Source organism: Trichosurus vulpecula, chromosome 8 (assembly GCF_011100635.1).
Source record: "Trichosurus vulpecula isolate mTriVul1 chromosome 8, mTriVul1.pri, whole genome shotgun sequence".
Lineage (NCBI taxonomy): Eukaryota > Metazoa > Chordata > Mammalia > Diprotodontia > Phalangeridae > Trichosurus > Trichosurus vulpecula.
The window spans coordinates 148,482,439-148,508,280 of record NC_050580.1 but is presented as its reverse complement, the minus strand read 5'-3'; the positions used below and the strand labels follow the sequence as shown (position 1 = coordinate 148,508,280).

General features: G+C 42.3%; 1 protein-coding gene and 1 non-coding gene across 2 annotated transcripts in view; one reads left to right on the top strand and one right to left on the bottom strand.

Moving 5' to 3' along the window:
- LOC118829639 (death-associated protein kinase 3-like) overlaps positions 1-25,842 on the top strand; it is a 180,530-nt gene that overhangs the window by 36,779 nt on the left and 117,909 nt on the right. The window lies entirely within an intron of this gene.
- On the bottom strand, positions 23,733-23,834 carry LOC118830363. The gene has a single exon (XR_005009013.1). It is a non-coding gene; the product is annotated as a U6 spliceosomal RNA (small nuclear RNA).

The window sequence follows — 25,842 nt, the reverse complement described above, 5'->3', positions numbered from 1 at the left end:
CTTTCTCGTCTCTCTCCCTCTTTCTCTCTTTCTCTCACCTCCCTGTCTTTTTTCATCTCGCTCTCTGTCTTCTCTCATCTCTGTCATCTCTCTCTCTGACTGTCTCTGTCTCCCTCTTCCCCCTCCCCTGTCTCTATCTATCTCTCCTAATCTCCTCTCCTTTCTCTCTTATCTCTCATCTCTCCTTTCATCTCTTTCTCTTTCTGTCTTCTCTCCTCTCTCTGTCTTCCTCTTCCCTCTCCCCCCTCCCTCATTTCTCTCCCTCCCCCTCCCTCCCCCCAATCTGTCATCTTTCTCTCAGTACTTGGACCACCTGAATTCATCATGCTAGGCCATTCATAGATACTTAACTGGACTCTTCTTTTTCAACTCAATTTCCTCAGAAACTTTTAAACTGAAATAAAAGCTGAAAGCTAAGGTGAGAGCTGGGGTGGGGGTGGGGGGAAATGGCACAGGTTTCTGAACTGGAATGACCATTCTGGGTTTCCTAACTGATCTCAGCTTGTTGGCTGTGGCCAGAAGCTGTCAGGGGGAGGTGTGGTCAGCTTTGCCTGAAGCTGAGGATGAACCTGCCCCACTGACACATCTTTCTTCACCAGGCAGGTGGTTAGCCTCTGAGACTCCTACTAGAGATTACTCTCACGGACTCTACCCCATACCCAGCAGCCAGACTCTTGATTCCCTGTGGATTCTGGAGGGTGTGGCTAAATTCTAGCTGTGGTTTCCACAAGCTCCACCTTGATGTTCTCTTAACTGGGCCAAGGGATCATTCTGATGTCTCTGACCAAGGGCATTTGCATGTATCACACACCTTCCACTACTGGCGTTACAGACCTAGGTTCTATTCCTAAGCTCAGTCACTAGTCAGTAGTTGTGACTCTGTGCAAATCCCTTCCTTTCTCTGGATTTCCATAGCTTCATCTTTGAATTGAAGGGCTAGATTTTTGAGGTCTCTTTCGGTTCTAATGGTTGTGCATTGTAGTGTGGTGGGAAGACTCCTGGATTTGAAGGCAAGGGAACTGAGTTCAAATCCTGACTCTGCTGTTTTCAAGCTATATTATTTTGGGCAAGTCACTTCAATTCTCTGAGCCTCAGTTTCCTGATCTGTTCTAAGGGAGGAAGTTGTTCTAGTGACCTCTAAGATCCTTCTAAATCTGTGTTCCTCTTGAAAGGAAGCTGATAATAGCTCTATAAGTCTTAGTTCACACTAGTCTTGGTTCATGCTTTGCCGTCTGAATTTGGGCAAATCACTTTCCCTCTCTGGGCCTTAGCTGGAAATGACCTCAAAAGTCCCTTTCAATTCTGACAACCTGTGCTCTGTGATTTCCTGCTTGCCCTTTTATTGTTTTCTCCAAGACTTGTGAAGGAGACTTTAATTGTCTCTAATTGTCTCCAAGGCTCTAACTGTCCTTCCCCTCTCTGTAGTTTTCTGGGCAAGATTTTGCTCTTTTCTCATTTAATACCAGACTCAGGGGTCTTAGGATGTCTGGGAAACACAGCAAAACCAAAGGCCTGAGAGCTGGGGACCTGATGGCCTGACAACTGGCCTAGCCCAGGACTTCAAGGATTATGTAATTTACTTCCTGCAGATGCTGTAATATTTGCCTCCTGCTCAGTGGGTGGGGGCCTCAGAGCCTAAGGGGATCACTTGCTGTTGAGGTAGCACAGGACTATGGGGGAACCCTGTCTGAGGAGGTGGAACAGTTCTTTCTGATCTGGTTTTACGGACACATTGGAGATACTTGTACCACGGATGGAGAGCTCTTAGATGGGGGTGGGGAGGATGGGGAGAAAGGGAAGTGGTAAAAGACAGTGAGAACTGAGCTAAGCGATGAGGAGGGCAGAAATGGGGCTCCGAGGAGGACCTACCTTCAAACTCCAGCCAAGTGCTGCTGTGCTGCTTTAAAAAATAGTTTTTATTCTGAACTTGACATATATCAAATAAAATAAGCATTTCCATGGACATAGTAGAACAGAAGAAGATTATACTTGAAACCACACGTTTATATTACATACTTCTTACTTTTATTTTTAAATATACACTTAATCTTAACCCAGAAAGGCTGACAAGCGATTCAACATAACTTTCAGAATGCTTCTCTGTGGTTCTTTCTGGTCTTCTCTCTTTTCTCTTTGGTCAAATGCCATGCCTTTTATTTTTCTTTTTCCCCCCTCTTTTTAAATGGCATTTTATTTTTTTTCCCTAGTTAGATGTCAAGAAAATTTTTAGCATTCATTTTTACAAGATTTTGAGTTCCAAATTTTTCTCCCTCTCTTCCCCCTTCTGAAAATGGTAGGCATTTTGATATAGTCTATACATGTGCTTGTGATTTCTTTTTCTAATCAAATTTTATTTTTATTCAATTAGCAAAAATATGCTTTCTCTTCCTCCTGCCTAACCTACCCCTCCCCCCCAAAAGAAAGAAAAACAAAACCCTGTAACAAATATGTATAGTCAAAACAAATTCCCAGATTGTTGCTGTTGTTCAATCACGTCTGTCTCTTCCTGACCTCATTTGGGGTTTTCTTGGCAAAGACACTGGAGTGGTTTGCCGTTTCCTTCTCCAGCTCATTTTGCAGATGAGGAAACTGAGGCCAGTAGGGTGAAGTGACTTGCCCAGTAAGTGTCTGAGGCTGGATTTGAATTTAGATCTTCTTGACTCTAGGGTCAGCGCTTTGTCCACTGTGCCACCTAGCTGCCCATAATACCCACATTGGCCAAGTCTAAAAGGCATCTGTGTCTTGGTTTACACTCTGAGTTTATCACGTCTTTGTCAAATAACATGTTTCATCATGAGTCCTCTGGAACCATAGTAGATTGTTGTAGTGAATCAGAGTTCTTATGTCTTTCAAAACAGCTTGTCATTACAATACTGTTGTTATTGTAGATATTGTTACTTGGTTCTGCTCACTTCACTCTGTATCAGTTTATACATAAGTCCTTGCAGGTTTCTCTGAAATTCGTCCCTTCTTTATTTCTTATGGCATAATAGTATCTCATTATATTCATATGCCATAATTTTTTAAGCTCTTTTTCAATCGATGGTTACCTGCTTAAGTCTACAGTTATTTACAAAGACAAAAATAGCTTCTATAAATATTTTTGTACATCTGATTTCCCCCCCTCCCCCACTTTTTTAATCTCTTTGGGATATAGACCTAGTAATGATATTACTGGGTCAAAGGCTGTACATAGTTGAATAACTTTTTGAGAATATTTCCAAATTACTTTCCAGAATGGCCAAACCAGTTCACAGTTCTAGCAACGAGGCACTAATGTTCCTGTTTTCCCATGATTCCTCTGTCTAAATGCTGTGTCTTCAAAAAGATCTTGTAGAGAACTGGTTTAGGCTAAATCCTTTCTGGGGCTGATCCAGTGCCTAAAACTGAATGGCACACAGTAGGCCTTTAATAAATGTTTGCTGAATTTTATTGACTTTGAGAAGTCACATCAGTCCCCAGCTTCCTGCATGGACAACATCAAAAAGTCCAGAGGAGGTAAGACAGTCAGCAGCAGTGTTGAGAGATCTTGTACTGAGGTCTGGGCCACTGTGGAGAAAATGAAATAGTAATAATGTTATCTTGTATTTGTTGGGTCTTCAGATGCACGGGCATCTTATCATTTAATCCTCCTAATACCCCAATGAGGTCAGCAAGAAAGGGATCATTATTATTATTTTACAGATGAAGACACAGAGGCTCAGAGGGGCTAAAGAGGGGCCATAGTATAATTTGGGGGGAAAAGATAGACAGATGAAATAGAAATTGTGCATAGCAGAAAAACGGATGCAAAGTTATCAAGTTATCTTTAAAGAAGAATTTTCCAGAGAAAAAGATGTTGTCTTCGGGCATTAGGAACACCCCGTGATGCCTCTCCAGCCTTGTGTTGAATTTAGTTCAACGAGCATTTAAATATTAACTGTGCACTGTTTGCCAGTCACTGTTAAGAAACTCCTCATCATGTCTAACCTGAATCTTTGATGGAGAAGCCTCCTGAAAGGGCTGCTAGCCTGGCTCTTGTCTGAAAACCGTGCTGTGTTTGTGCACATCAGGGTGTGCTGTATTCCCTTCCTGGCCATGTGTAGGGAACTCGGGGAACCCAAGCCGGACAGTGGGTGACCATTTAACCTGTCACCAGTTGTACACAGCTCTAGCCTTCTATTTTAGCCTCAGGACTGTTCTGAATTGAGCTGTCTGGGACCTGAGGAGCCCCTCTTACCATACCACCACCCCCTCGGAAGATGTGTGGGTTTCAGGTATCTGGTTCTGTTTCAGAGTGGAGAGAAGAGCAGAGTAAGGTCGCTGGTGGAAAGGGCCAGCCCATATCTTTCCCTTTTGTCCCCTAGGCCATGAAGGAAACCATTTGGAAATGACAGGCTGTGGCGCAACTATTTCTGGGCCCTGGACTTCTGGGGTAGATGAACTGAGTCCAGTGGTTTTGATTCTGGGCTAGGGCCAGCTAAGAGGTTTCATAGGGTGCCTCTTTCTCACCCCACTCTCCCACCTGCCAGATGGGAAGGTCTCACTGTATCCAGCACTTACCAACTTGTTCCACACTTTAATCTCTTGTTCATGTTGTTCCCCTTCCCAGAATACCCTTTCTTCTTTTCTTATCCAAAGTCAACTCATTCTTTAAGATCCTCCTCCAGGAAGCCTTCAGTACTACTACATTTAATGCTGACCTCTTCTTTGTGCTTTTATAGCACTGGTGATCAGTTTCCTGCCTTATTATTTTTAATTATTTCATCCATGTCATTTTCCTGTCCCTCACTAGATTTTAAATTCTTCAAGAGCAAGGACCCCGTCTTCTCCTCCTTTGTGTCATTCTTCCTGCCCCTCCATCCACTATGCCTAGAAAAGAGCTGGGAAGGTCGTAGAGCCTCAGTAGAGGTTATCGTTTGCTTTGCCAAATTTGGGAGTTCTTTACTCCGGAACAGGTCTGCTCTTTGTGCTTTGGCTTTTCCGAAATCTTTGCCAACTGTTCTGTGGCCAGCAGCTGGGTGGAACTTGGGACCCAGAATCATATACCCTATTACCGAGATGGAAGACCCAGCTAGTTAGTAGTCAAGAGTATAAACCTCTATTTAATGGTTCTGATATGCATGGTTTCTATTGCAAATATGTTAAGATGTGGAATTCTTTATGGAGCTGCTTTAGGAACTTGGCACTTTGAAGTGAAAGATAAACTGAGGCTGTTAGGCTAATTGATTTTTCAAGCCGATAATAATGAAAACAATGAAAATGACAAAAATGAGAAGATACGAAGAGCCAACAAGTACACGGCAGCTGAAGTCTTACATAGCACTTTACCGTAAATTATTGCACTCGATCGAAAACAAACCTAGGGAGGTGTGTCATCCCATTTTACAGATGACAGTGCTGAGGTTTTGAAAGATTCCATGAAAGAGGTTCAGGGTTACAGAGCCAGGGAAGATGTTGATGCAAGCCCATCACTTTCTCTCCATAGTAAAGTTCTGGAATCCAGAGGCTTCTGCTCTGGTTTGGGAAAGTTAAGGTTCAAGAAAGCCATGGATCTAGAGCTAGGATCTCAGACAACCAGATGAAGATCAGAATCCCAAAAGACTCTTTATAAATGGAGAGTCAGAAACTGTGATCAGAATCAGGGAGTGGGACTGTGATTTTAACAGGGGCCTTTGGGAAAGATGGACTTGTGTTCTAATCCTGCTAAATCTAGCTCCATCTGGCCCTGGTAGGAGGGACTTACTTTGTTTTTCCTACAATCTCCACCCTGCACAGGTCTGGTGGTCCAAGGGTTGCTCAGTATAGACTTGCAGATGGAATAAATCACTTTCCCCTTTCCTCACCGGTCTTAAGTCCTAGCTAGGAACCAGCTGGGTCAGCACTGTTGTGCACTGGGGTGGCTCTCTCAAATGCAATATGATAAAGACTGGGTGCTTTTCTCTGCATGGCCTTGGATGATTCTCATTGTCTCCTTGGTGAGGCCCTTGAGGGGAGGGGGAAATCCACATGTGGGGGAGTTTCTTTGTTATCCCCGGCAGATGCACAGAATGCTCACTTGTTCTGCCTTCTTGGGTGCCAGGGCTGCCCCTGGTCACGTGCAGCCTTGGTCCGCAGCTGTAGAAGAGCCAGGACACCAACCACATCCTATGTTCTGTACCCTCTGGGCCCAGGAAGCCACTATAGTCACAACTGGAGACCCCTGAGAGGCATTGCATTGGCACATCACATTACAGATCATTTCATAATAACTCACATTTACGTAGTGCTTAAGAGCTCTGGGTAAAGCTCTCTGTCCCAAAGACTGTTTGTGAGTCTTCTGGTGGCATAAGATACCATCGCATTTATTTACTTGGTAGGGGACCAAATGAAGGAGAAAAACATGTGTAACAAAGAAGAAGAAAAGGGAAAAGGAATGATTTGCCACATCTTGGAATCTTGAGGTTAGAATGGAGCTTCTCTAGTCTTCCCCCAGTTCAGGAATTCAAATTCAGAGAGTCAGATACAGAGATAACTCTGTATTTGTAGTGGAAAGTGTGCTGAACTTGTTAGGAGACCAGGACTTGAATTCCTGCCTCACACATATATTAGCTGTGTGATCTTGGGCAAGTGACATGATTTCTCTGAGCCTCAGTTTCCTTTCTTGACAAAAAACAAATGAGGTTGTTGGATTAGTCAGCAATTCTTAAACTGTGGGTTGTGACCCTATATGGGGGTCATGAAAAATTTGGCAACAGTGAAAGGTTTCTGAAAGTACAGAGACCAAAAATTAATTAAAAATTGCTTCTGGCAGCACTTGCTGGTGTTGCATTGTGCAACTTCACGGCAGCCTTGGCTCTGAACACAAAGCATGTGCACTTTGCACTCTGCATGCCCTCAGGCCGTGCAACACCAACTGAAATGCTACTGAAATGCCAAAAGGGGTGAGTGGAAAAAGGTTGAAGAAGCCCTGGACTAGATGACCTCTAAGGTCCCTTTCAGTTCTCCATCTATGACCCTATTGTGTTGGTTTTTAAGGAAATGACCCCATCTCATTAGAGATGAGCACAGATGCTGTTTCATTCTCAGCCCGCTGATCATCAGCCCTGGAATCAGAGGCTGGAATCAGAGAACCACTGACCACCCTAGAATAATACCTATTGCCATTCAAAGGAAAGCCAATACTCCCTCCCACTTAAATTCCCTACCTCTCCTCTTTTCCCAAATTCTAATAAGTGGAAGGCCACTTGGGGCAATGGTAAAAACAAAAAATAATTGAGTGAGAGTTAGGGACCCTAGATTCTAGTTGGGCTTTCCTTCTAACTACCACTCTGAGTTCAGGCAAGCCACAGCCTCTCCAGGCTCATACCTTTCTCATTTAAAAAATAAGGAAGCCCCTTCAGTGCTTCTTAAACTGTGGGTCACAATTGAAGGGGTCACTAGTGGAAAAAGTTTAAGAAGCTCTGCCTATATCAAGGGTTCTTAACTTTCTTGTGTCATGGATCCTTTTGGCAGTCTAATGGAGCCTACCCTTCTCAGAATAATTTTAAATAATTGAGTAATTTAAATAATTGAAGGAAATGTTAGATATAATTTTGAGGTTAATGAAAATAAATATGTGATTTTTTTCCCATTCCAGTTCATTGATTCTCTGAAATTTGTACACAGAGTTCAGGTTTAAAAAAAAAAGAAAGAAAAACTCTGCTCTAGATGACATCTAGGGTTCCTTCCAACTCTTACAATAATGAGAACTTATGATTCTTTGCTGTTTCAGAGATGGATGCCCACTAACTCACAGAATTACCCTTTGAGGACTCTGGAGCCTTAGTGTGACACTGGAAATATTCTAGTCTGAGATTAGACTGGGAAGTTTGTCATAGAGTCAATGCCTAGTGCCTGTTTTAGCAACATAGCTAGTAAATATTGACTTTGCTGGAGTGAAAATGGAAAGCAGAGATGACTTGGTTAGCGCTGCTAAGAGGGTAGAAGTTCACTGGCCGATAAGATGAGGGGTAGTTGTGCAACATGGGGGATGTGTCATTGTCCAGTAAGTTATTTAGGTATGGGGTGGAGATGGAGAGGGTGGGAAGAAGAGGTGACAAAGCAGCCTTCCAATGGCTACTCAAGTTCTGGCTCCCTGCCTGATCCGTTTCATTCCCCCCACCCCCTTAACTAGGAAGAAAAATTCAAAATATAGGAACATGTAACACATACTTGAGATCTTGTATTTTCTTAGCTTTCATGAGCAGTGTGTATGCATGTGTGCATGTATTATACATGTACATGTACACATGTATACATATATTTAATATACATTTATATACATACAGACATGGCTCATGAGGGTTGAGAAAAAGATTTACATGTGTATATAATGTGCATATATACACACGTGTATATGAATATATGTATATGTATGCCTGTACACACATACATGTATACATACATATATACCCATTCTAAGGATTCTCTTGGAGAGGTGGAAAGCTTAGAGATCACCACCAACCCTGTAGTTTTTCGGGTGAGAAAACAGACTCAAAGAGATGAGGTGATTTGTCTAAGATTACCTAGCCATCAAGTCAGAGCTAGGACTAGAATCCAGGTCTCCTTACTCTGGGGAACCACAAAACAGGCCAGTTACTGGACAAGGATTGAGATAACCCCAGTATTAGCTTTTAAGAGTATACACCAAACTGTCTTCTTTCCTTTGATTTAATTCAACAAAGAGATGTGAAGAATCCTTGTTTTTCTAGAGTGGGTGAGGAGAAGACTATTCCTATTAAGATACTTAGCCACTACTCAAAATCTTATGAAAGTGAATGTTGAAAACCAAAAATAAATGAATAATTAAAAAAAATTAAAAGGTACTTAGCCACTTAGCAAGTCATTTCGTCTGTCTGGGCCTCAGTTTCTTCATCTGCAAAATGAGAATATTGGATTAAGATGGTCTCTGAGGTACCTTCAAGCTCTAACATTCTATGGTTCTCTGATTCTCTGATTGTGTAATCTTGTTTACTGAGATTTACCAGAGATGCTCTATACGGGTTGCCAGATTTTCATCCCAAACCAGAATAGAATAAATATAACATAATTTAATTCTATTTGGTGATTCAGAAGGCCCACCAGTCTCTTGCTGAGCCTCAGCACCTGCACTTTAAATATCAGGTCCTTCTGTTCAGGACCAGAACTGCAGAAGGAATAAGAATCTTAACTGACTCCGTGGTATATCATGGAAGTTGATTTTATGAATTTCAGATTGTATTGTATTTGTTGTTTGTGGAGGAAAAAAATTCTAATTATTTGAGTCTTCAGTATTTCTAAGAAATTCTGGATAAATAGATGTTCACTGTATTAAAAAAACAAACAAACTGTGTGTCCACCAGGGGTAGGGAATCTGTGGCCTCGAGGCTACACGTGGCTCTCTAGGTCCTCAAGTGCGGCCCTAAAAGGTTTCTAAAAGACCCCTAAAGGGCTGTGCTTGAAGATCTAGAGAGCCACATGTGGCCTCAAGGCTGCTGGTTCCCCACCCCTGCTAAACCTTTGCTTGTGTCCAATATATCAGGGCCTAAATAGTACTGGGACCAAAGCTGGTCAGGCAGGGAGCAAGGACTGGTTTCTAGATGAGAAAGCATCAGGGTCCACTGATTGTACCAGAATAACATCTGCAGTTAAACGGAAAGTGACTTTGTTACCCTTCTGCCTTCTCCCCTCATCCTCTGTGGGTGTACTAGTAAATGTTTAACAACTGGCACTCCAAAAAAAATAGAAGTACAACTGGACACACTTGTAGATTTAATCTTTATCATAGATTCTATCACTTTCTTAAATGTCGACAATTAACAAAACAATAAATCAAGCCCTGATTTGTAGTGATCACACTGATAATTTAACAATTGCCACGCCCTATCCCTTTCTATCCCTCCCCCCACCCCCCCAATTGATGCGTTGAAGTGTAAAGCTCCCTTAGTTTGGGTTCAGTTTTCTCAAAGGAAACACAGCTCTTGCAAGCAGAAAACACCCAAGTGAGCTCCATCCTCGGGCAGTCACCGTGACTCTGTGCCCCCATTTTATATATCCTGCCCAGGTTGGGTGTGATCTTGGGGTGGTGGATCTAGGCCTGAAGATATGCGGGTGGCGGTGGCGGGGGGTGGAATAGTTACCACTGGTTAAGGATAGTGTGAAGGAGGCAATATGTGGACTGTGACTGAAACCAGGGCCTGATGCCAGGTGCTACTGTGGACCCAGGATGAGGTTCAACAAACCCTGATGGAAGGCTTTTGCCGAGTTGTGCTTCTATTCCTAGAATAGGTATCCACAAACTTGGAAGGGTGAGATGCTGAAATTTCTGACCCTGCTTTCCCCTCCACCCTCTTTTTTAATTCCTCATGGCTGGAGGATGTGGTAGAAGGAGAGAGGTGAGTGTGTGGGTTGGGGATGAGGGAAGATAAATGGGTACCAGTGATGAGCTCTTAATTCAGCCTTTGGAGAAGGTGCACCTCTCAAAGATGGTGAGGAAGGAGATGTGTTGGCCACAGCTGAACTGAGTCTCAACTTGTCAGTGAGACAAAATCAGTTTGCATAACCTATTTGCACATATGTTATAGATATGTTGTCGTGTCATGTAGAATGTTTTAAGTAAATGGGATTGCTTCATACAGGAGAGAGGGATCACTGGACCTGTGATTTCATTGATACAGATATATTCCTGGATGAGGGAACTCCCTTAACTAATATAGGTTGGTACCTTCTCTGGGACTTCTGGTTTTAGAGAATTGCGTAGAGCACTCAGAGGTTAAGTTGCCTGAACTCACACAGCTAGTGTATGTTAGAGGTGGGGTTTGAACCCAGATTTTTCTGGTTCTGAGACTGGCTCTTTGAGTCAGCCACTATGCACACCACACTACCTCTCCAGAGAAGGGAAATCATTCTGTTTGTTATAAAGTTAAAGTCAGAGATCTCTTTAACTTTTAACCTTTCTTGCCCATGGGCTAGCAATAAATTTACTCATTGAAAGAGGTTTAAAGAAATCTCATTGATTTAATTTTTTAGCTGTTGTAGGCTCTAGCATTATTATTTTTTTTGTAGGGGGGAAGGCAGGGCAATTGGGGTTAAGTGACTTGCCCAAGGTCACACAGCTAGTAAGTGTGTCAAGTGTCTGAGGCCAGATTTGAACTCAGGTTCTCCTGACTCCAGGGCAGGTGCTCTACTTACTGCACCACCTAGCTGCCCCTAGCATTATCATTTTCACTGACTAATGCAATAGCATCACCATCTGTAATGGCAAGCAAAGTGGGACTTTTTGCTGTTTTTTTCTTGTGGAGTGCTTCTCAGCACTAAGGCAATCAAGTGCCTTTGATTGAGTCTTGCTTTTGTTTGAAACAAGAGTCTTTGATTGAATTAAGAGTCATTGACTGGAAATAGTATATATACTCTGAGGTTAGCATTTTGCTTTGGGGGCTCACTCATTGGAAGAGTGTTCATGTAATTTGTCCAGACAAGACTCTGAGTAGCCATTAAAGAGCACCCCAGCTTTGAAAACCTAGATGTTGGTACTTTCTCTCTCTCTCTCTCTCTCTCTCTCTCTCTCATAACTATGTATGTATTGCTATGGTCAGACAGTTAGAAGCTTGTCTGTTGATTTGCATTATTTTCTCTGTAATTTCTGTTTGTATTTGCTCTGAAGTTCAGGGTGCTGACTTTGTCCCGTGAACTAAGTGAATGGTATATGTATGTTTAATTAAAGTAAGATTGTTAACCCCTAAAGTGGTTTTCCTTTAGAAAAGAATCAAAGAACTTGTGCTAGCAGCTTTCCTGTGTGCTGGTGTTATTGGCCTTATACCTCCACATTAGCTGCAAGTAACATTGTTGTTACACCATCGTAGCTGCATGGATTGATCTAATAGAAATCTCTTTAAGTCTTAACTTTTTAAGAAACAAGTTTTTTATTGATATATTTTGTTTTCACATCATCTGAATTTTCTTCCTCTTTTGTCATTTTTATTATATTAGCTTAGCATACCCATAAGCAACTGATGTTTTTCCAGTTATTTAGATCTGACTTTATTTGTGTGAAAAGTGTTTTGTAATTGTGTTCATATAGGCCCTGGGTTTGTCTTGGCAGGAAGACTTCCAAATATTTCATAGTGTCTACAGTAACTTTAAATGGAATTTCTCTTTCTATCTCTTGCTGCCGGGCTTTGTTAGTAATATATAGAAATGCTGATGATTTATATGGGTTTACTTTATATCCCGTAACTTTGCTAAAGTTGTTTATTATTTCAAGTAGTTTTTTTACTTAATTCTACAGGATCCTGTAAGTATTTCATCATATCATCTGCAAACAGTGATAGGTTAGTTTCTTCTTTGCCTATTCTAATTCCTTCAATTTCTTTTTCTTCTCTTATTGCGAAAGCTAACATTTCTAGTACCATATTGAATAACACCCCTGATCTTATTGGAAATGCTTCTAGCTTATCCCCATCGCATATAGGTGGATGCTACTTACCATTTTAAGGAAGACTCCATTTGTTCCTATGTTCTCTAGTGTTTTTAACAGGGATGAGTGTTGTATTTTGTCATAAGCTTTTTCTGCATTTATTGAGATAATCATATGGTTTCTGTTTTGTTGTTGATATGATCAGTTATGCTGATAATTTTCCTAATATTGAACCAACCCTGCATTCCTGGTGTAATCTCACTTGATCATAGTATATTGTCCTTGTGATAAATTGCTGTAATCTCCTTGCTGATATTTTACTTAACATTTTTGAATCTATATTCATTAAGGAAATTGGTCTATACTTTTCTTTCTCTGTTTTGGCTTTTCCTGGTTTAGGTATCAGCACCATATTTGTATCATCAAAATAATTTGGTAGAACTCCCTCTTTGCCTGTTTTTCCAAATAGTTTATATAGTTTTGGAATTAATTGTTCTTTAAATGTTTAATAGAATGTACTCATAAATCCATTTGGCCCTGGAGATTTTTTCTGAGGGAGTTTATTGATGGCTTGTTCAATTTCTTTTTTGAAGAATTTCTTTTTTCTGAAATGTGGTTATTTATTTTATTTCCTCTTCTGTTAATTTGGGCAATTTATATTTTTGTAAATATTTATCAATTGTCTCATGCTTCTTGCCGGGGGGGCCAGGGGTCTGGCCACTGGCTTTCTGCACCGGGGCCTCTGGGACTGGAGGCTTGCCCATCATGCTGACATGGCCCAGCCTAGCTGTGCCTCTTATGTCCTGGGTTCCAGGGCTGGGAGTTTGCCTGCTATGCTGGGGCTGTAGGCCTCACACGTGGTCTGCTGTGCCACTGGCCTACTGAGCCTGGACTGCGGGACCTTGGGTGCTGATCTGTGCCTGATCTAAGAGCCTCCTACTGGCTTGCCTGGACACCCCTAGCATGAGGGTGCACTCCCCTTTTACCCAAGTGAGACAGACCTTTCTTGAAGTCTTTCTAAGTTATCTTGGGCTGGAAAATTGTTTCACTCTTTCTTTTTGTGGATCCTATTGCTCCAGAATTCTTTTAGAGGTTTGATTTAACATTCTTTCAGAGGGGAGAGCTCTGGCAACTTCCTGGCTTCTCCACAACATCTTGGCTCCTCCTTCAATTTATTTTATTATTTTTAATGATTTAGAGCATTCTTTCCTATGGTTATTAATAGTTTGGGACTCTTTTAAAAATTGTTTCATATCTTTGGCTCTTCATCAGGGAATGGCTTTTCACGTTATCTGTTTCTGTTAGTTGTCTAAGTGTTATAGATATGAGACCTTCATCAGAGATATGTAATATGAAGCTTTTCTCTCCAGCCACCTGCTATCCTTCTTATCTTAGTTGCATTAATTTTTTTTCATGCAAAAACTTTTCAATTTCATGTTATTGAAATTACCTATTTCATCTTTTGTAATTTCTCTATTCTTTGGTTAAGAATTCATTTCCCTAGCCATAACTGTGAAAGGTACTTGATCTGGTTCTGTTCAAATTTTAATTTTTTTAGTGTTATGATCTTTAGTATTCAGGTCATGTATACATTTTGAGTTTAGTGTGGTATATGGTGTAAGTTGATGGTCTAGAACTAATTTTGACCAGGTTGTTATATATAGTTTTTAAAAAATATTTCAGTTGGGATTATTATTAGCAGGAGCTTTAGTATATTTCCCTTTAAATTTGACCTGGAGAGTTGGTGTATCTTGATATTTCCTGGCCCTTTGGGAGCTCAAGGAGAATATGTCTCTTAAAAAAAAGACAAAAACCTCATTTACTTATTTATAAAAACATTTATCATCTCTCCCTTCTACTGACTCCCACTAAACAATGAAAAAAAAGAGAATAGTCAAACAAAACGGACTCACGCTGGCCATGTCCAAAAATATATTCTCATTCTCCATTTTAAGGCCATCAACACTCCAGCAGGAGGTGAGTGATATGTTTTATTTTCAGTCCTCTGAACTAGTGATTTGTCATTGCATTGGTCAGAGTTCTAAAATATTCCAAAGATGTTCTTCATTATTATATTGTGGTCATTGTATAAGTTACTCCAATTCTATGTTAGTCTACATTAGTACATAGAGGTTTTCCTAGTTTCCTTTGAAACTATCCATTTCATCATTTTTTTGGCATAATAGTATTCTACTATATTCACATACTATAATTTGTTTATGGTATGTGAATGTAATGGTATGTATCCTAAATAAGTGGGTACCTCCTTACTTTCCAGTTTGGGTCTACTATGAAAAGAGCTGGTATTTGCATCCTCAGAACTTAGCCCAATCCTTGGCTTAATAAATGCTGACTTGACTAAAAGTGTTCTTTGTACACCTGAGTCTTTCCTTTCTTTTATATCTTTGGGGTTTGATCCTTGAAGTGTTAGAGCTGAGTCAAAAGGTCTGCACAGTATAGAGCATAGTTCTAAATTGCTTCCCAGAATGGTTGGAAGAATTCACAGCTCTACCAACAATGCACCAGTACGTCTATTTTCTGGAAGCCTCTCCACTATTTGTTATTTTCCTTTTTTGTCATCTTTGATAATTTGATAGGGTATGAGATAGAACCTCAAAATTGAATTTCCATTTTTCTAGTTATTAGAGATTTGGAGCATTTTTAAATAGCAACAGCATTGTAAAGACAATTTGGAAGGATTTGAAAACTTACAACAAGGCAATGACCAACCATAACTCCAAAGAACCAGTGATGACGCATGCTATCCACCTCCTGGCAAGTGTGGTCATGAACTCAAGAGATGCAGAATGAGACATCTGTCTTTGGACATTGCTAATATGGGATTTGTTTTGGTTGAGTTTACATATGCAATATTAGGTTTTTGTTTTTCTTTGATTTTTTGGGGGGCTGGGAGGAGTAGAGCTAGCAATAGGATTAGCAAGATGGGGGTGGGGGAGGGAAGAAAGTAAAGGGGTCGCTGAAACTTTTTTCTTTTACCAAAGCTTTTAAAAAATGTACAAAAGACAACAGATCAACGTAGGAAACACAGACAAGTAGGACAGCTTTGAAAACATGTTGAATTCAGTGTATACTTGGAGGTAGAGGTACAGCTTGCAACTACATGTGTCCTCTCTTTCTGTTTTGCTTTGTATATGGTAATACCTATCCTGGTATTTGTTAAGTTATAAATTGAAAAAATATTTTAAAACAAAAATAACCACAAGTGAAACAATTTTTATCCAGGGTTGCACAGCTAGTGGAAGAGCAGAATTTGAACCCAGGGCCTCTGATTTTAGGACAAGAACCTTTTTTATACCTACACCACATCCTGGCTTGGATTTTGTCAGTTAAGAGTTACCATCAGTTAGGTGTTTAAAAAAAGTTCTGCTGGGTTTGTGTGCATATGTGGGTTGGGGAATGTATGATTTTATTTTATTTTTTTTAGCCCAAGGGTCAGTGTTGATTAAAGCACAGTGGTAGCTGTGGTAATGGCTTGTTTTGTGGTTTCCCAGTGGCATAGCTAGAATATTTTTGGTTTCCTGGCAAAGTCAAATAGGCTTTTGTAATTTGATGAAAGAGTTTGCAAAGTTTGTAAAGGATGCTACAATATGCCCGTCCCTGCAGTGTAGGGAGCTGTCCATCCCCTGCACATTGTACACTAAGAATGGTCTTTTTGTTGTTGCCAAAGCTTGGTTGCCACATATCATGAGTCCTCTTAGTAGCTGTTCTAATTGGATCTGGAATGGGAACAGAGTTGGCGTAACGGCAGTCTTATCTAGCAATCCTGTTACCACAGTAGTTCAAGATGTTGACTCATCCCATTCCAGAATGCTCTCTCATCAGGAATAAGAGATAAATAGGAGTGCCCTGAATGCCACAGATCAGGCCCATGGGCCAGCTAGGCCAACAGTGCCAGACTGCAGGGAGTGAATTCCTGCTTCCATAGTGTAATGTGATGAACCCCAAGGAAGTCCCTCCCTTCCCACCTCCCACCCCCAAATATCTCTCTCCCTGCTTGTTACTAGTACCTGATATGTCACCGTAAGAGCTTCATTCCTTTGAATTTTTTAGGAGTCTTCAAGAGACTCCTTTTATCAACTTTGAAAGACTTAAGAATTTTGATTAATGCAATGACCAGCCACAATTCATGGTGATGAAGTATGCTACCCATTACCTGACAGAGAGAGATGATGGACCCGTGGTAAAGAAGGAGACATATGTTTTTGGACGTGACTAATGTGAGAATTTGTTTTGCCTATCCACATTGCTTATGAGGGTTTATATTTGTTTTTCTGTTGGGGAGCGTAATTTGGAAGGGAGAGGGGTTAAATGATGTAAAAAAAAAAGAAAGAAAAGAGAGTCATCACAACATTTAAAAATGCACAAAGAATATTACATAAGGAAGACAAGATAGAAACACAGACAAACAAGACTGCTGCTTATTAAATTTATTATATACTTAAAGGGAAAAGCAAGAGCCTAAGACTTATCTACCAAGTGGAGAGGTGGGTTGTGACCTGAGTTAGTGGAAGGAGTTTCCCACATTAAGGAAATCAGAGTCTTTAAATACTGGTATATTTCTTCATGCCATACCCATAAAAAACCTGTGATATAGGAAGGGTAAGCATTGGTATAACCATGGAACTGGTAAGAAAACAGAGACCCAGTGCTGTAACTCAGCCAGTCAATGGCCAAACCAGGACTGAAAGTCTCAATACACAGCTCAATGCCCTTTCCATAGTACTGACTGGCAATCTAACACCTTGTTGTACCTTGGTTAACTTTGCCTTTGAGGGTTTTAGGATGAGTCTGGGTGGGATATTGCAGTATAAAGAACAATGGATTGGGAGATCTTGAGGCCTGGGTTCTAGTCCTGAACTAGCCACTAGCAGGCTGTGTGGCTGTGGACTTCACTTTGAGAGTCGGTGTTGCACAGCGGAGGGAGGTAATGAACTTGGAGTCGGATGGCTTGGGTTCACGTAAATCCCACTTTTGTGACTTACTACTCGTGTGACTTTGGACAAGGGGCTTTCTTCTCGGGACCTTAGTGTCATCATCTGTAAAAGTGAAGGGGTTGGATTAGATGACCTATGATAGCCCTTCCAGCTCTACACTTGTGATTCTATGATTCTCCAGTTTTCTCGTCTGTTAAATGGGGATAGCAATGACCTAGAAGGGAGTTTCTTTCTGTAAAATGAGGGCTCTGGATTTGATATTTGATTCTCCATACCTGAATATCCTCAAATCCAGCCTCAGACACTTATTAGCTGTTGTGACCCTGGGCAAGTCACTGAACACCACTGTGCCTCAGTTTCCCTATCTGTAAAATGGGGATGATAATAGCACCTATCTTGCAGGGATGTTGGGAAGGAGTCAGGGAATACGCATTTTCACAGCACCTACAATGTGTGCTTTCTACACACATTACCTCACTTTCTTCTCACAACAACCCTGCGAGCTAGGTGCTGTTATTATCTGCCTTTTACAGGTGAGGAGACTGAGGTTCAGTGACTTGCCTAAAGTCTCACACACTTGGTAAGTGTCTGAGGCTGGATTTGAACTCAGGTCTTCCTGACTCCAGAGCTCTGTCCACTGTACCACTCCTATTGTGAGAATACAGTGAAATAACATATACTGAGTTTTGTAAACCTTAAAGCCCTATATTTGGGTCCTGTCTAATTCTTTGTGACCCCATTTGGGGTTTTCTTGGCAGAAATACTGGAGTGGTTTGCCATTTCCTTCTCCAGCTCATTTTATAGATGAGGATGGAACCAGGGTGAAGTGACTCGCCCAGGGTCATACAGCCAGTAAGTGTCTGAGGCCAGATTTGAACTGAGGAAGATAAGTCTTCCTGACTCCAGGCCGGGCGCTCTAAGCATTGCACCACCACTGCCCCCTGTATAAATGCTAGCTATTATCATTGTTCTTTGACTATGCAGAGGAGGCGTTGATCCAGCAGGATCGAGCCCATTTGAAGAAGCCCTTAGAATTTGCTCTTACCTTTCCCCAGGTGTGAGCGTGGGCTCTCAGCTTGCAGGCTGATGTAAGGGATTGATACTGTTTGGTGCATGCCCTTTCTGGCTCTGATTCATCAGTTATCCTGCACCTGGGTGCCACTGGCATTAGGTGAGTCGTTCCTTGAAGACTCAGTTTTCTCAATGTTGATTGATTGTGTAGTTCAGATGAGGAATATGCCGAGTCCTCATTTGGACTTCTGGCACGAGTTTGCTTTCCTTCCATTTAACAGATGGGAAAATGGAGATGAGGCCTTGTCTCCCCTTGTCCTCTCCTGTTAAGGACAAAAGTGAAGAATTGCATCTCTGCCCCATTAGAGCCCTCCTGGGTAATGTGACTGTAACAGGTGACTCCTCTTCTGGGTTCCCTTACCAGTTTTCCCAGGCTGCCCACAAAGCCCGCTTTGAGTAGCATTGAGCCAAGGCCTTCCTTATTCTTGATGCTTATTCAGACGCTGTCCATCCTTCAAGGCCGGGGTTGAGGCTCACCTCTGCCATGAGTCCTGCCCAGACCATCCCAGGGGTAGGGATCTCTCCTTCCCTCTGATCTCAGCAGCATTTAACTGCTGGCATCATGCATTGGATACAGTGCACGCTGCCTCATTTTATATTTTGGTTATGTGTGTTTTGTCTCCACTTAGATTGTGAGGTCCTGGAGGCAGAGGGCAAGTCTTATTCACATTTGTGCCTTGCACATAGTAGGCACTCAATAAATATTTGTTGTCGATAGCAAGAACAGTGGGAGGAAAGCGAGTGGGATGGACATGGGCCAGGCTTCTGGGAGACAGGACGCCTCTCAATTCAATAGGAGATGAGGAAGAATATTTTGGAGCTAGAGAGCAGCATGAGCATGGAGGTGGGAAAGTACAGGGCATGTAGGGGTGGGGCACAGTAATTTAATTTGAGGAGTCATAGGGGAGAAAGACTGATAGATATGGAGAGGACTTGGAGCAGGCAGGGATGAGCCTGCTTTACTGGAGCAGAGAGAGCTGTGTAGCTTGTAGACAAGCCCATCTTTAGCCACTGCTAACAAGGCCTGTTGTAGCAGCTGATTAGAGGGCAGGATGGGGAATATTGTTCACCTGTCTTTTAGTTGTACTGGCCCAGAGCCCAAGGGGCTGGGGCTTCCTCAGCAGCTGCACCCCCGTGCAGTGGCTTAAATCATAAAGAACCAGTTGCAGCTGCTGCTTGATTCTCTTTGCAAGATAATTAACAATCCCTTGCTTTGATTGGTGTTTTACGTTTTATAAAGTGCTTTCACCTACCTTATCTCCTCTGATCTTCCCAATTATCCTTTGATATGAATGAGCCAGGTGTCCAGTGAGCATTTATTAGGCTCCTACTATGTGCAAGGTTCTAAGTGAGAGACAAAGTTTAGGTGAGACAAGATCCTTACCCTCATGGAGGTTGCATTCAAGTCGATGGGTAGGAGACATGAACAGAAGGCTGTAATACAGAATAATACGTGTTAATTGTTGAAGAGAAGGCCAAAAGAAGTGTTGAGGCATTTGGTTGGTGCAGTAGAGGAAGCACTTGGCCTGGAGTCAGGAAGACCAGGGTTCAAATCCAGCCTCAGACACTTACTAGCTATGTGACTCTGGGCAAGTCAATTAACCTCTGTTTGCCTCGGTTTCCTCAACTGTAAAGTGGGATTACAATAGCATCCACTCCCCAGGGTTGTTGTGAGGATCCAATGATATAATATTTGTAAAGCATTTAGCACAGCGCCTGGCATGTGAATACTGGTTTCCTTCCTAGGGGAAGGGGTTGTTACCACTGGATGATGGGGGTGGGGCTTTTCTAGAAGAGGTCGCTTTTGGGTTGGGGTTTGAAAGGATGGGTAGGAAGTCATAAGATCATAAATTCACACCTGGAAGGGCCCTTAGAGGTCAACCAGATAGTCCCAGTTCTTCATTTTAACCTGAGAAAACTGACACTCAAAGAGATTTGTGACTTGCTCAGTCCTCTAATTCCTAATGGAGCCCTCTGTCCTCCTCTCTCAGCTTCAGAAGGCTTCAGAAGGGGAAGAGGGAGAGGGCGGGGAGGGGGCAGAGAGAAAGAGAGAGAGAGAGAGAGAGAGAAGAATATTGTATGGGGACACAGAACTTCCATTTGGCTGGAGCATGGAACCACATGTTTCATCAATAAGGAAACTGAGGTCTAGCTAAGTTAAAACTAAGTCAGTAGTACCATGAGGGCTCAGATTTAAGCCCCATGTTGCCTCCCCTTGGTGCTAAGGGTTCTCTCCATCCTTGATGAGCAAGAACCTCTTTCTATCTGGAATTAAGCAGTCATAAGTTCTAGAGATGTCCTTCCCACGTTCTCTCCCCTTGTCTTTCCTCCCTCCTCCTGGCCCTCAGTTTTCCTTTACTCATCCCAGCTCTTTTTTATTAAAAACCAGCACCACGGTAGGCAATTCACTTTGCCAACCATAGCTGGCACCCATCCATGGGTTTGACCATTCAGTGGTGGAGGCTTGAGTATATCTCTGAGCCCTTGCTGATGGGCAGGTTGGAGGACACTGTATAAGCAGTGGTGTGTGCACTGCGCTGAGCAATCTTTGACCTTCAGAGTAAAGATACACATGCTGATCCAAACAGGGCCGTGCCGCCGCGCCCCCCCCCCCCCCACCCGCCTTCAGCTCCTGAACAGTGCAAACAGACCAGCATTTTCCAAAATAGCTGGGCAAAAGGATGAAGCCAATCTGAATCCCTGCCAGACGGTTTTCATTGTCCCCCAAACACGCCTCACACTTTTCTGTTTTCTCTGGTTCCCCTCATCTGGAAAGCCCAGCCCTTCTTCCCTGTCCACCTTTTTAAGTCCTAGCCATCCTTCAGGACTTGCCTCAGTCCCTGTGATCTCCCTGACCATTCCGGTGCACCACGATTCCCTTTGCACTCCTGTAACAATAGTCTGAACCACTCGTTTGGAGATTTATTGTACAGTGCCATGTGACATCAGTTGTGTGTTTGGTTGTCTTATATGTCTATTCAGCTTTTCCTGTGTCTGTATCTTATCTGCCTAGCTGTAAATTCCTCTAGGGTAATACTGACCCTTACATATTAGTATCTTCCACAATGCTTTGTCTACTAAGTGGGCACTTCTAAATCCAATTGAACTTAGGAAGGAAGATCACTTGGTGGGCGGGAGGAATGAATGGGTTGACCAGCAGTTTTCAAGTTATTAAGGAATCTGGATTTGACAAAGGCAGGGTGTTGACCAGCGTGCCTAGCTGGGAAGCCCAGGACAAAGGGAATGAGTGTCAGGGAAAACACTGGTACAGAAATGTTGCATCTTGATGCTGTATTCTCGAACAGGGTGAAAGTGTATGACTGTACTCGGAATCTTAGAAAATGGACAGGAAACACATCCTTCTTTCTTTTCCCTGCAAAACAGCACTTCCCCTCTTTGTCATTTCCCTTTGGAAAGAGACAAGGCAAAGCATCGTGGTCCAGTGGTAAGGGTGCTGGTTTGGGAGTCACCTGGTTCTGCTACCTACCACCCATATAAAAGTCATTTAAAGTCTCTGGGCCTTACTCTGTCTATGTTTAAGAGGAGAATGACCTTGGAGATCCCTCCCAGTTCTCTGAACCTTTGTTCAAGAATCATGGAGCTGAGGGATGATGGCCAAGAGGAGCCACCATTAAAGGCTCATTGGTTCCAGGCTGCTGGTTGTCGCCTTTGTGATCCAAGCCCACAGTTATGCCTGTTCTCCTTTTATCCCCAGCACTGGTAAGGAAATTGTTCTTTTTCTGACTGAGCAGTTAGTTCACCACACCCAGATTATGTTGGTGCCTTCTCCAATTTTGCTGAGTGAAATAACCAATTAGGCCTGAAGAGGGAGATTTATATCGACTCACAATGCCAGTCATGATTTATTCATGTGAGGTTGAAACATTTATATGGATTGGGTCCTTGTTTCAGGCACTTCCTATGTGATACTTGGCCAGCTGGGCAATATGCCATTGGTTTTTTTCCAGAAAAAAGTTTTTTGTTTTTTGTTTTTTTTTGCAAATCTGATTTGCTTTAACAATTTCAAGAAAATCTCTGCTTCCGGTCATTTGATAGCATACCCCTTAGCCCCACCCCACCCCCACCCGCTCCTCCAAATTGCATTTCATGATTTTGGAAAATAGCATGGAATAGTGCAAATGAAATCCGAATATATGGGTCCAAGTTCTGGTTCTACCACTGATTTGGGCAAATCACTTCTCTTTGGGCCTTGATTTTCTCTTCTGTATGGTGAAGGGTTACCCTAGATAACTCAGCTTTATGATCCTGCACAAGTCACTTAACCTCCATCTGCTTCAGTCTCCTCCCCTGTAAAATAATGATAATGCTATTATCTAATAACAAAGCACTTATAAAGCTATTTAACCGTTTTAAGATTTGCAGAGCATTTACAAATAGTATCTCATTTTATACTCACGACAACCCTGGGAAGTAGGTGCTTTTATCATCATCCTTATTTTACAGGTGAAGAAATTGAGGGAGCCAGAGGTTAAGTGACTTGCCCAGGGTCACATGGCTAGTGTCTGATGGCTTGATTTGAACTCAAGTGCCCCTCCTTCCTTTCTTCCTTCCTTATTCCTCTCTCTCACTTCCCATCCTCTTTCCTTCCCTCTTTCCCCTCCTCTTATTCCCTGTATATGATAAATGCTGATGGATGTTGATCTCTTTGAGAAGCCGTGAACCCTTTCAAATTGTCTTTAGACTGGATGTAAGTCTGACCTACCTAACCCCAGTATCGGAAAGGTCTCTCTCCTTGGGCCGATTTGTTTCAGGACAATTAGCCTATGTCTTCAGCAAAATAGAATCAGTGATGTTCTGATATTTTGAATGAGTTGACTCAAGAAAAGAAATTGGAGTCCTCCCCTGGCTATTTGTATTTGCCACTCTGGGGAGATCTCCTATCTCTCCTTAACATTCTAAATTGCCAAGAGTCGGCCTGATCTCGCAAGGGATCTGAGGGAATGCATCTCATAACCAACTATAATACCTTCCTTGATTTATTTTTATATCCTCCACACACTAAATACGTACATAGAGTCAGATTTGTTTATTTATTAGCAAAGCAACCCATTTATCCAAGTTGTTAGTAAAACAGAAGTCAAAGAAAGTGTATGTAGGAGAATATGTGCCAGACAATACAGAGTGAAGAAGCTCTCCCTTTGGGAGGGAGATAACTCAGCTCACCCAAGAGAGAGAGTCCCAGATCTCACTCAAAGGGAAATTCCCCAAAGTCTCCAGTGTAGCAAGGTGGTGAGAGGGACATGATAGAGACTGCCAGTTTTCCCTCATGTTGGCTTTTCCCCAGAGTCTTAAAAAATAAGGAACGCTTCAGGAATTTGGGTGTCATCCTTCTCAAGAACCCATGCTAATCTTTGTTTCATTCCAATTTTAGTAAATGTGCTGCGGAAGTGAACATGGAGTCAGAAGTTTTAGAGCTAAGCTAGAACTTTGAGCAGGCAGCTGGGTGGCACAGTGGATAAAGTGCCAAGCCCGGAGTCAGGAAGATCTCAGTTCAAATCCAGCTTCAGACACCAGCTATGTGACCCTGGAAAGTTATTTTACCCTGCTTGCCTCAGTTTCCTCATCTGTCAAATGAGTTGGAGAAGGGGAATGGCAAACTACTCTAGTACCTTTGCCAAGAAAAGCCAGATGGGGTAACGGAGAGTCAGACATGACTGGAAAGGACCGAAGAACAATAGCAGACTTTTGAGCTCATCCAGTGCACACCTCTTTATGTTACAGATGAGGTCTAGAAAGATAATAGGTTCATAAATCTAGAGCAGGGAGGAACCTTAAAGGTTACAACTCCCACATTTTACAGTTGAGGAAACCAAAGCTTAGAAAGGTTAAGTGACTCAGCCGCTTAGATATCAGATAAATGTTAGCCATTTGATAAATACACGTCAGTTACCCCTTTCCCTGCTATTATTACTGTGGATATTCAAGAATTGAATAATTTTTAAACACACATTTATAATTATTTTCCTCTAAAATTAACATTAGGCAGTTTGCCTGGAAATACGCTTGTTTCACCATTGTGATAAGGCTTAAAAATAATGAAGGACAACATGGCTTAGTGAAGGCACAGCTGGCCTTGGAGTCAGGACTTTAAGATTATGAGTTATAGATGAGTTGTCACTCTACATCAGCAAGGGATGTTTTACAACAGGAGTTCCTTACAGGAGATGGCAGGTCCAGACCAAAATAATGGCAATCAAAATGCATTTATTAAGTACTTACCATGTGCCAGACTCTGTGCTTGATGCTGGAGTACAGAGACAAAAATGACCTCAAGGGGGTCATATTTTTATTGGGAGAGTCAATATGTACACACAGACCAGTGGTGGGATTCAAATAAGTTAACAACCAGTTCTTCAGGGAACCAAGGCTGTGCTGCTGCCTCTGATGGGCTCAATCCCCTCCCCCCCAACAACCCGTTTGCCAAACTCAACCTAAAATTGGGTACCGGTTCTGGCGAACCTGTGCAAACCAGCTGAATCCCATCACTGATATAGACATACTTACAGAAGGTAGTTTTGGGAAGAGATAACAATAGTTGTAGAAATAATAATACATCACACTTGTGTTTGTTTTACTTTTCTCAGTTCTTTTCCAATTGCGTGGTATCATTTTGATCTTCTAGTAACACAGTGAGGCAGGTTGTTTGTCCTTCGTTTTCGAAGAAGACCGTGACCTCAGGGAGGTAATGCCATGACATGAAGGTAGGGCTGGCACAATTATTCCAAATTTATAGATGAGGAATCTGAGGCTGGGGGGTGGTGGTGTTGGAGATTAAATGACTTGCCCAAAGTCTCACAAAGGGTGTTACAGCCAGGAGTAAAACCCAGGGAGGGGAGACCCTGACTCCCACTGTTTTCCTTTGGTGATGACGCAACTTAGAATCACAGGTGGTCAGAAGAAGAAAGAGTCTTAAAGCTCATAGATAAAGAGTTGGAAGGGATGGTGATCTTCTAGTCTATTTCCCCCCTTTTGGGGATGAGTAAACTGAGACCCAGAAACTAAAGTGATTTGTATAGGATCACAAAGCTGGCTTGTGGAACGGATGGCCCTAGAACCACATGCTGGTTTGGGTGGGGAAAAGGGACAAGTTGGGAAAAATTCAAAGGAGATAGATTTTGGCATGGCCCACTGGGTAAGAAGCCTCGTGCTAAGTAGCATCTTTCCGCAGGGCTCTTTGCCTGGTGCCTCACATCTCAGTCATGGGCGTGCCCAGAAGGCTTAGCAGCCGCTGTCCGATGAGTTAGAAACAGTCACAGTAATGGGAAGGCTGTGCCTTCTGGACTTTACACCCTCATGCCTGCAGACCTGCCTCACTGAACCCCGTCCTGTTTCTGAGGAAGACAGAGGTATGGGCATAAACAGGAGTTTATGAGAAGGATTACCAGAGGTGTGGCTGAGAAA